Raw genomic sequence first — 12,439 nt, forward strand, 5'->3', positions numbered from 1 at the left:
TCAGGCTTTTGTGCGGTAGGAGTAGGAGGTTTAATTATTTGCTAGCAATTTCATTTCTATGCATATAGGAATGGAGCATGATGTCCCTCCCTGAAAGGAAATCCTGCAGAGTTTAGCAGGTGCTCCAAAATAGAAGTCTGTAGTCACCAAATTGTTGAGCATATTCATACTGACAGAGAAGTCCCCGTCAGGGGGGAAAGAGCCTGTATATGTTATCACAGAATGGTTGAGGTTGGAAGGGACCTCGGGAGATCATCTAGCCCAACCCCCCTGCTCAGCAGGGGCACCTAGAGCACAGTGCACAGGATTGTGTCCAGGTGCATTTTGAGTATCTCCAGAGAAGGAGACTCCACAACTTCTCTGGGCAACCTGTGCCAGTGCTCCCTCACTCTCACACGAAAGACGTTTTTCCTTATGTTCAGGCAGAACTTCCTGTGTTTCAGTTTGTGCCCACTGCCTGATGTCCTATTGCTAAGCACTGCTGAGAAGAGTCTTGTCCCATCCTCTTGACACCCTCCCTTTAGGTACTTGTACACATTGGTAAGATCCCCCCTCAGTCTGCTCTTCCCCAGGCTGAAGAGGCCCAGCTCTCGCAGCCGTTCCTCACAGGGCACGTGCTCCAGCCCTCTGATCATCTTCGTAGCCCTACGCTGGACTCTCTCCAGTAGCTCCATGTCTCTCTTGTGCTGGGGAGCCCAGAACTGGACACAGTACTTGAGATGTGGCCTCACCAGGGCTGAGTAGTGAGGCAGGATCACCTCCCTCGACCTGCTGGCAACTCTTGCTAATGCACCCCAGGATACCATTGGCCTTCTTGGCCACAAGGGCACATTGCTGCCTCATGGTCAACTTGTCATCCACCAGCACTCCCAGGTCCTTCTCTGCAGAGCTGCTCTCCAGAAGGTCCGCCCCCAGCTTGTACTGGTGCATGGGGTTATTTCTCCCTAGGTGCAGGACTTTGCATTTGCCCTTTTGAACCTCAGGAGGTTCTTCTTTGCCCAACTCCCCAGCCTCTCCAGGTCTCTCTGAATGGCAGCACAGCCCTCAGGTGTCTCAGCCACTCCTCCCAGCTTGGTGTCATCAGCAAACTTGCTGAGGAGGCACTCYGTCCCCTCATCCAGGTCATTGATGAAGAAGTTGAACAGGATGGGATCCAGTACKGATCTTTGSGGGACACTGCTAGCCACAGGCCTCCAACTAGACTCCACACCACTGATGATGACCCTCCGAGCTCTGCCTTTCAGCTAGTTCTCCATCCACCTCACTGTCCACTCATCTAACCCACACTTCCTGAGCTTATCTAGGAGGATGTTATGGGAGACAGTGTCAAAAGCCTTGCTGAAGTCAAGGKACACAACGTCCACTGCTCTCCCCTCACCTACCCAGCCAGTCCTTCCATCASAGAAGGCTATCAGATTGGTTAAGCAGGRTTTCCCCTTGGTGAATCCATGCTGGCTACTCCTGAACACCTTCTTTCCCTCCATATGYCTGGAGATGACATCCAGAATGAGCTGTTCCATCACCTTTCCAGGGATGGAGGTGAGGCTGACCAGCCTGTAGTTGCCTGGGTCCTCCTTCTTACCCTCTTTGAAGACTGGAGTGACACTGGATTTCTTCCAGTCCTCAGGAACCTCTCCAGTTCTCCAGGACCTTTCCAAGATGATGGAGAGYGGCCCGGCAACAACATCCACCAGCTCCCTCAGCACTCCTGGGTGCATCCCATCTGGGCCCATGGATTTGTGGGTGTTAAATTTGTTTAAATGATCTCTAATCCTATCCTCCTCCACCAAGGGAAAGTCTTCCTTKCTCCAGAYTTTMTCTCTCATCTCCAGGCTCTGGGATTCCTGAGGGCTTCCCTTAGCAGTGAAGACTGAAGCAAAGGCGGCATTCAGTAATTCTGCCTTCTCTGTAGCCTTTGTCACCGGGTCCCCACCCCATTCAGCAGTGGGCCCACATTTTCCTTAGTCTTCATTTTGCTGTGTCGTATTTGAAGAATCCCTTCTTGTTGTCCTTGATATCCCTTGCCAGATTTAATTCCAAATGGGCCTTGGCCTTCTTCATCACATCCCTGCACACTCTGTCAACATTCCTATAATCCTCCTAAGTGGCCTGCCCCTTTTTCCACATTCTGTGTACTTTCTTCTTCTGTTTTAGTTTTGGCAGGACCTCCTTGCTCATCCATGCAAGTCTTCTGCCCCCTTTGCTCAACTTCTTACTCATACAGATGCACCACTCTTGAGATTGAAGAAAGTGATGCTTGAATATTAACCAGTTCTCTTGGACTCCCTTTCCTTCTAGGGCCCTAACCCATGGGATTCCTTCAAATAGGTCCCTGAAGGGGCCAAAGTTTGCTCTCCTGAGGTCCAGGATTGCAATCCTATTTATTGCCCTGAAGAGATCTCTTTTTAATCTTTACTCTGCAGGAAAGAAACTCATCCCTTCTTTTCCCTAAATGAATATGAGACACAGTGTTTATAGACAATCCTCAAGCCTTCACTTGCTTTGCACAAAGGACAGATATGAGCACATCTCCAAATAACATGACCAGGTGGACTATCTTTAAGATGAGGCACTTCCAATACTTAATCAAAACATAGTTTCAGCTGAGATTGCCAGGAAGAATAACTAAGTTGTATCATTTCAAGCTTCTTTTCTGTCTCACCTGTCCACATTAAATAACATMTAATATCATCAGTAATTTCATTGAAACCAATGGGAACAGGCCATGGTAACACAGGGTATACGGTGCACATGAGCAACAACTGTGCAACTTGAGGCTACAGTTTATCACCCYGATCCTTTTCCATTAGGCAACAATCTGATATGTTCAATTTAAATTCACTAATTTTACTGCTGAAGCTATTACATTTTTCTTACAAACTTCTGAATCTTTTTTTTTATCCATCAAATCATTTTTCACATCAACAGCCTCCTTCTACAGAGAATCTCACAGTACTTGCAGTCATTAATTTCATGACAATTTTGTGAAGCACAGTCTCCTTTTCTGTCAAAAGTGAAGGTCTAAGTAATATGCCTGAACTCAATCAGTTGGCTGATAGCAACACGCATAGGAGAAATCTCTTCTCTAACTTTTGCTTTCGGATTCATTGCTATCATGCTGAACTCTTCATTAAAATAATTCCAAAGGTAACCGATCCATGTTAAATAAGTGAAGGTGAAATTTTTACTGATTTTATTGAGAGAGTTTTAATACTTGCAAATCATGTCTGTGGGACATCAAAGGAATATGCTGCATGTTCAAGAGTCAAACTACTTTTTGCAGTTGTGATCTACTGATGAAAGAGGATGCATGCTCACAAGGGCTTAGCTGCCACAAAGAACTTTAAAGTAGTAAAAGGCTTTCATCTTTACAAGCCMGGGCAATTTGAAGAGATTACTTTAAGTAAAAAAAAAAATACAGAAAACTGGCAGGCTCCAAAAGATGGACAGACACCATACTYTTGCGGTACAACATATCTGGGGAACATGCTCGATAAAACAATTAAGTTCTTTCTAGGTAAGCAAGATTTAGCTGGCTATAATTCAAGGTTCAATTAATGTCTGTTACAATACAATTCTTATTAACGATAGCTCTAATTGCAGTGTTCACAACCCTCTTCCAAAACCACCTAGGCAATTTCCTGGAGACAAAGAATTTTGATTAAATTCCCTTGTTAGTTCAATTTTCCTCTCGGATCCACACACACAACTCTCACTGAAGTTGCATACCTGTGACTGAAAAGGGGATGAGAGAAATAGATGCTTGTACTTACTGTGGGACAAAATACGCTATATTAATGTATAGCCAGTCGCACAGATTTTCAGGTTCAAGGACAAGTATGCGATACTCCATGAGGCTGTTCTGGATTTACATCAGTCTTTTTGAGAATATGTCAGTATAGACGGATTTCTGGTTATTGCTACATACACTTAAGAGTGAGTTGATTCTGATCCAAGAAAAATGGGCAGAAAACTGTTCTCTTTTTGGCAAGAATTATTTCAAGGGAATTTTATTATATTTGTATTGTGCTAAATGGAAATGGTTTTTGCTTTTTAATCATGGTAAGCCAAGTATGTTTTATAAATTACTGTTAAACTGCATCTATGTGGTCTGCTTTTATTATTAGAAAAAAGGTAAAAAAAAAAAAAAAAAAAGCTTTCAGTTTCACAGATGCAGGCATAACTCTTAAAACATTACACCCCTGCCAAAGCTAAAAAAAAAAAAATAGAGCAATTTTGGTAATGTATGGAAAAAATAAGATGATATAAGTTTGTCCCCAAATCACTAGGGAAAGAACAACTAATCATTAGTTCAAATAAAGCTTTAATAAAGGCTCACCTCTTCAAACAGGATGAAGCTGTACAACTCATCCGAAGTAAATGGAGCAGTATTTATTTACTTCAACCGGGGATTCCATTTTAAGCATTTATAAAAACAAACAAACAAACAAWCAATTTCCCAGTATTTGGTGGAATGTTGTGCTCATTGCCTAGGCCTAAAAATGTCCATARAAATTTTTCTCTCAAAGAAGTTTAGTGTAATAAGTAACTAATAATTTTATGTGCCTTTATAACATCATTCAAAGAAGTATGTTCCAGCACTCTACAAATACATCTAGTTTCTCCTTAAAAAAGGCAACGGCATTGTTATCACAGATTTACACGCAGGCCAAACAAAAGATAGAGAGGCTAAGAACTCATTTCTGCCACAAGCTACCTGGGACAACACAAGAGAACATCACCTCTGAACACCTTGAAAAAAGCTGTCCTCGCACTACTGAGAGCAGCTTTGGGACCTACAGAAAGAACGTTTGTCTGAGGGCACATCACCACTCAGCAGAAGGGCCAGAAATGGGACTTGTCTTTCCAGAATGAGGTTTTAGGACAAAGCATTCCCAGCCACAACACAGGTTTTGTCATATTTAGGGGCCTTTCTAACTGCAGGTCACATTTGGCATCATCTTCATAAACCTTCCCTGACAATTCTRCACTACTAATTCATGTCCCCAAAGTCAAGAAATTTAAATCACAGGAAATAAAAACTGCAGAAAACGCTCCAATGYTGTCAATGTGCTCCAGAACTAATGATTCTGTAATTTTTACTTGTATTACTATCGCTACTACAATGCAAACTAAAAACCCAATCAAGATTAGGACCTCATAACGTTAGGCACACAGAAGGAGGGAGTTAATTTCCCAAACTGCTCATCATCTGTCTACACAAGGCAGACAAAGTACAACTATCATTTTGCAGATGGAAAACAGAAGGAGTAAGCAGGCTGCCAAAGGCTTTCACAAGCTTGCTCAAGGAAATCTATGACAAAAACATGACATAAACCATTGCTGCTGGAAATGCATTTCAGTGCCAGCACACTACTGTATCTATTAATCCTATTACTTTAATATTGTATCAGGTAATTTTTCAGACACAACATAGATGCTGGATGGTAAGAGGAAATGATTATGTATGTTGTATTTCCTAACAAAGCTAAAAMATGCATGAATCTGATGACATTCTTCAGCCAGCTACTGAGATCTGGACTTGGTTTCATATTCTATCACAGTTCTCCTATCTAATCTTACACAATGATCCAAAGAACCTATTTGTGTACTTAACTCAGGCTGTGCAAAGCTGAAAAATTAGCAGGTGATTTACAGTACCAAAGTTAGACACTAAGGCGCCTTATGTAGTCAGAAAGGACAATTAGGTACTTCTGAAGGGTAATCCAAAAATCCTACTCTAACTGGAGTGCAGCCAATAACTTCCTTAAGGGAGAAAAGAAAAGATAGGCTTAAACTAGAGGTTCCTTCTAAACTGTCCCCCCATRGGGCTCTACCTTAACTCCTGCTTCCACTGGAACTTACGTTTCTCCATTAAGGCATCACGATACGTTTGGGAATCAGACCACGAAGCCTGCTCCTCAGACTGGGCAACTGAACAAGGAGAGAAACAGGCGAACTTACCACATGTAACAGCCTGTTAGACAGAGCACTGATATGAAAAATGTAAAACCTCATTATGATCCTCTATCATCTTGAGATTCTAGTCATCATTTCCCACTTCTCAGGAACATGTGGTGTCATCAGACTAGAAGCTACTTCGTGAGCAACCCTACCTTGAAGGTGCAAAAACCGTAAGATCTTGAGGATGAACGGACAAGACTCTAATGTTTCGGCTAGTGTCTAGGGTACTAGACTTTGTCTCCCAGCTTCTTGTGCATTAGGTTGGGATGCTCAACCTCCAGCCTGCTGCAGATGGACTGTCAGGACAATTCATGCAGACAGCTTGCTCCTGATTACCCTTTTTCCAAAAGACTCTWGAGAAGCAAGCTGCAGGCCTTTCACTCCTGTAGTGACAGCAGCTCGCTCCTGTCCATGCTCCTGCTGTCCCTCCTTATCAAACGGCAAATGCACATCTACAGCATCCATGGAGGAGCAAGGCAAGGGGGTAATAAGGCAAAACAGAGCCCACAGCCCACTGTTTGAATCTCCTTGAAAATTCCTAATCTGCTCTGGCAAAAGTAAGCCCCTCCTGGTCTCCTCTTTGCTAGGAACTCTTAAGATGTGAATGTGGAGTGGGCAGGCAATATTTTTTCTGTGTATGCTCTACAAATCTAGCCCATAAAGGAAACACAGAACTGACTGTGTTTGTGCTAAGGGGCTGTATCGCACACACATAGCGTGTCTGCTGTAGGACCACTGCAAGGAGTTACACGGCCTATCAAGCTGTCAAGACTAAGTACCACTGCATGGGAAAATCACTGGATAAAAAAAAGGACAAAACAATCCTGAAGACAGGGACTGSAACACAACTCCCTCAAGGTTCGCTTGACTGCCTAAACCAATTACTCTGTTTTCCCTGCTCCCTTTCTTGCCCCTGGCTCTTGTGCTCTTAGCTGTTCAATGTCCAGCTTAAACTGGAGGCAGCAGAAAATTACTGCTTTTTTTCTTCCCAAGAATGTAATACTTGCAGTTAAGGATGTGGGACATAGAGCTGTGAGCCTCCTCCATTGGAAAAGGGAACTGAATACAGGCTGGCCATATCTGAAATAACTGTTTAGCTATTATACATTAAATGGTCTCCTTTAGGTGGTGTTTTTGACTGCAACTGGCTGTAACTACTGTGTTTCACGCTGGATTCAGAGCTGTGCCCAGAGCACGCCAATGAGGTCAAGCTCCTCTGGGGTCCAAGTGTCTTCTCTCTTCATCTGAATGGTGCCTGGTTCCCTACCCAGACTGGGATACTTCTCTACAGCTATTCGTGCTTAGCTTCAGGGTGCCACATCCACTGCACACGGGACAAACTGAGTTTTACATGCTACCAAGTATTAACCAGGATTTCTGGATTGTTTCCTTGCACCTAGGTGCCTTAATTTTTCCTAAATCCCATTTTAGATGGCGAAATAGATATTCTAKATACCTCTCAGGACGTCTCTGAAACTTAGCTGCCCACTTGCTAAAGCAGACTCGGGAGTATTTTGAGGATAAACATGAAGTACAGTGAGGACATAATAAGATCACATAAATAGGACAGAAATCATTTCAAGATGAATCTCAGGCATATCYAGAGTAGCACTGGAATAAAAAGAAGTTATACGGTATTCAGATAAAATAGTTTTAAGACTCGRCATTTATATTTCATCTTTCCCAAATGCTTTATAGATCATAGGCAGAAATCATTTTAGCCGCTATCTCTGYGCTCCCTTTAAAAACATCACCACCAAAGACTATGTAAGCATTGCGACAGCACTGAGACTGTGATTACAAATTTTTTCTGATGTCTGTTCCAATCTGAGAGTGGTGCACAGCACCAACAGYGAGATATATAGAGGAAACACAATTTGGGCTAGAGATCCATTTAATTTGATTTTAGGAAGTTTCTTATATCAAAAGCCAGTTTACGATGGCCTTATCTAAGTTATCTAATCTCAGTAAGAGTACATAGCATTTTGTTATCTCTCCATACTCACCATTCACATTCTCTCTGAAGTTATCCAGCAGAATTGCACTTTGTGGGAGCCACAGACCAGAGCTAGATTGCTTTTTTGCCTATTTCAGTTCTGACGGTTAAATTTATCTCTAGTTAGTTAGAGGRGTAAGAGGTGGTAATCTTGTTTCATGAAAACTTTGAAGTTTGTGCTGGAACAGAAACATTATCTTTCAACATCTTCACAAAAAATGGCTTCAAAACATCTATTTTCAGATCTAAAGGACCTGAAAAGAGGAATATCTGTGAGAGTTGACTGGCATGGGAGATTTGTGTTCACTTCCCCACTACTCTCATTCAAACTAGAAAATATCATACCAAATACTCTGAACACACAAATTAACAGGAACTTGAACCCAGATTTCCTCCACCTCAAACCAGGGCACTAATTCTCTCATGTAACCCGCTGAGGAGAGATATTATTGAAACTATGCTGCGAAGCTTATCGAAAATACAAACAGGTTGACTTTGTTAACTTTCTTTAGTGGAAAAAAGTGGGAGTTATGAGAGATTATTTTGCTATAATGCAGAGTGCTAGAAGAAAGCATCACCTCACTGACGCAGGCCCAGATCAGTAGCTGCCAATTCCCACTTCCTCAAAATTTAGCCATCTTATGGAAAAGGCTAAATAAAACGGCAGCTCGTGATTTCACGAGCCCGGCACTCAGGCTGCAGAGGTCTTTGCATTCATTTGACAATTTACATAAGTGTACAAAACRTAGCTTTACACACTGATGTAAAACACATTTTCCCTCGGAGAAAAGGTGCACCGTATACAGCTCCATTAACTAACTCACCACTTAAGACTCATAGAAGTCCATAAAGAAGGTGTTAAATAGACCTTGTATTGATCTCTTYAAACAGGAGTGGATTTTACTGCCAGTACAACAGGCGCACGCTATTAAGATATATACAATCATTAACTGTCTGCATCAAGATCAGAGGCTGCAAAAATATGAACCYGGCATTTTCGCTATTTCATGCTTGATTTCATTAGCTGGTTATAATGGCTTAAAGATTCAGGCCCACGGGTTTCATCTGTGAACCTACCACCATTAACCACTACCCTTGGCAAATCTACTAGCCGGCACATCTAGACGCTGTAGTCCGAACTGCTCGAGGAGAAGTCAAATATTCAGGAAACCCATCGGAGCATAAGGAAATGGATTACGATTGGCAGAACAACGCAAAACCACAGCGACCAGTTGGAAATGACAAATTACTCTTGAGTGCAAGGGAGCTGGTTTCAAGAGGGTGTTTGGAACATGCCTTACCTGTGTAGTGCACCACACACGTCTGACCCTTCTTCGGAAATGTCCGTCCTGTTAAAATTATAAAGGTTATTCTTTTATTTTCTCTGATGAACCAGTATGGCTAGGCAGGTTTATCTTTAAGTGGAAAATGTTAGATTGCTATTTGTATTGACTTATATTTTATCCAGATCACCAATATGCAGGACTGGAATGGGTATGATTTAGGATAAAAGTTCCAGTCTGGCTCCTACTTAGCTGCAAGAGAAATAATAGTTCCCTTACACTAATGTAATTTTCCCTATACATGCATAAATACATACGCATCATATGTGCATTTACATTCTGTAAATGCAGAAGGACTGTCAAAGCTTCTTGGATTATAACCTTAAAATTCTCAGAATATTTTTGCTAAAATTTTTCAAATAAAGTCATAGTTTGACATGGTAAAACATTCCATTTCTATTCACATTTCTAATGTCTTTCACTCAAGACAGATCTAACAAGGGCATATGTAATTAGCAGGGTAGGGCTTTCAAAAAAAATTTATGTACAAAGGTAGTTTAAGTTTGCAGTATTCAGGTGACAGCAAAGCAGTGATGCAGTGACTTCTCGTAAGAGCCTGGTAGCTCCCTTCAAAATCATGACACTGAAAGGAAAGGCTTTAAATTATTTTCTTGCCAATGAGAAATGGAATTACCATTTCCATTTTCCATGTTCTAGGTACTGCCAAATACACTAAAAGCTAGAGGGAGATTTTCCAGGATAATCTAGRTGCCAAGGAATGGCCTATCAAAGCAGCTAACTCAGATTTCTGAAGCAGTGTTGGCTAGGAGAGGACCCAGGCTCAACAGAATGCGTGAGACTAATCATTAACGAACAGCCTTGCCAAAAACGCTTGAAACTGGGGATTCAGATAGTTCATCTCCTACTCAGCTCCCTGGCTGCTGTGGTCTGAATTAACACAAGAGCATGTTATGCATTATGGAGTCTTACACATCAGATAACATATAAGCTTATATGCCAAAAACATCGTGAGTAGTAAATGGCAAGATGGTAGGGCAATAYGGTGAATGGAATTTGTAACATAAAACTGAGAAGATGGTGCTTCTATGCATCATCTGAACAGCCTTGTTCATCAGCCTGTGGWTGGCTGGAGTATCTCTAACTGTGGGTTGCACAGAACACAAAACGCAGATATCCATTCAGGCCACCGCTGTCATCCCAAGGTGGGAGTTGTCTCTTTTAACTTCAGTCATATGAAATACAGGCAGCTATTGCACACCCATCTTCTGAGCGTCTTCTATTCAAAATGGAAAAAAGAAAAAAGAAGTGGAGGTGGATTGAAAACTGGTTGAACTGTCGGGCTCAGGGGGTTGTGGTCAGCGGCATGAAGTCTAGCTGGAGGCTACTCACTAGTGGTGTCCCCCAGGGTCAATACTAGGACCAATACTGTTTAGCATCTTCATGAATGACCATGATGATGGGACAGAGAGCACCCTGAGCAAGTTTGCAGCTGATACAAAACTGAGTGGAGTGGCTGATACACCAGATGGTTGCACTGCTACTCAGAGGGACCCAACAGGCTGGAGAAATGGGCAGAGAGGAAGTTCATGAAGTTCAAGAAAGGGAAGTACAAATCCCTGCATCTGGGAAGGAATGATCCCAGGTACCAGTACAAGCTGGGAGCTGACTGGCTGGAAAGTAGCTTTGCAGAAAAGGACCTGGGGGTTCTGGTGGGCAACAAGTTGACCATGAGCCAGCAATGTGCCCTTGTGGCCAAGTAGGACAATGGCATCCTGGGGTGCATTAAGAAGAGTGTTGTGAGCAGGTCAAGGGATCACCTGATCCTGCCAYTCTACTCAGCCCTGGGGAGGCCACATCTGGAGTACCGTGCCCAGTTCTGGGCTCCCCAGTACAGGAAAGACATGGACATACTGGAGTGGGTCAGCAAAGGGCCACAAACATGATGAAGAGACAGAAGAATCTCTCATATGAGGAGAGGCTGAGAGCTGACACTCTTCAACCTGGAGAACAGAAAACTGAGGGGGGATCTTATCAATGTATACAAATATCTTAAGGCAGAGCGTATAGAGGATGGAGCCAGAGTCTTCTCAGTGGTGCCCACTGATAGGACAAGAGGCAACGGGCATGAACTGAAACACAGGAAATTCTCTCTGAACATAAGGAAAAACTTCTTCATTGTGAGGGTGACTGAGCACTGGAATAGGTTGCCCAGAAAGGCTGTGGAGTCTCCATCCTTGAAGATATTTAAAGCCCTCTGGACAGAGTCTTGGGCAACATACTGTAGGTGACCCTGCTTGAGCAGGGTAGTTGGACCAGACAATCTCCAGAGGTCCCTTCCAGCTCTAACTATTCTGTGATTTTATGAAATGCCTTGGGATATGTTGGATTTATCTCAAGAGAGGCAAGACATACTATCCTCAGGAGATGAGTGCAGAAAAAATGTAGATGTCTGCTTTAGACTAGACACCTGACCTGAAAGAAGTTATGCAGGATGAATCCTACTCTTGCTAAAACAGGTTTTATTCAAATGATAACCCATTACAGACCACAGAAAAGGAGTATCAGACCTTAGTGACACGTAATCCACTATGTGAGTACAACACCAGCAAAGTCAGAGAAGCAGCATACATTCATATCACAGCTGAATTAGAAACAGAGGTTCTCAAGACCAAGGCTGGGGTTTCATGATAATRTTTAAAATCAGCTGATTTTGATTAAGACTTGCAAACAAAAGAAACACTCCATATAACCTTATTTGGTTAGTGCATACAAAGAGCGCCTTTGTAGATTTAATAGCTCGATGGTGCTATTATGAGTATCATGGCCATCCCTCCTATACTGCAACACTTCTTACACCCACAGAAGTATTTCGAGTTTACATCTGTGCGGTTGGAGAAGAATTTGATCCCCGGAGGGGGAAGCCAATTTAAACCCACACTCAAAGAAAGACAAGATCCTGGGCCAAGAAAGTTAAGCCGCGATCGACTTCAGCGAATTATTTACGGTTGCCTATTAGCCAGGGATGAAGCGGGCCTGCTACACCGGTACCTATGACCGTAGGGGAGCGAGGACGTTCGCCTCGAAGAACTACGCGCCGGTCCTGCAACAGCGCGGGAGAGCACAACGACACGGACTTGCGCGGAGCGGAGCCGCGGCGCTCCGCGGGCGCAGCAAG

At 43.0% G+C, this 12,439-nt stretch overlaps 1 protein-coding gene across 1 annotated transcript in view; it reads right to left on the reverse strand.

The window, feature by feature from the left end:
* The window catches only part of FKBP1B (FKBP prolyl isomerase 1B), a 44,758-nt gene extending 35,453 nt beyond the window's left edge, over positions 1 to 9,305 (reverse strand). Inside the window, exon 1 of the mRNA XM_085320323.1 lies at positions 9,262 to 9,305. The gene's annotated coding sequence lies outside the window, so the exon portion shown is untranslated. The remainder of the gene's footprint in view (positions 1 to 9,261) is intronic.
* Positions 9,306 to 12,439: the final 3,134 nt, after the last annotated feature.

This window comes from Rhea americana, unplaced genomic scaffold, assembly GCF_003343005.1.
Source record: "Rhea americana isolate MKP2758 unplaced genomic scaffold, rheAme1 scaffold_63, whole genome shotgun sequence".
NCBI classification, from domain to species: Eukaryota; Metazoa; Chordata; class Aves; order Rheiformes; family Rheidae; genus Rhea; species Rhea americana.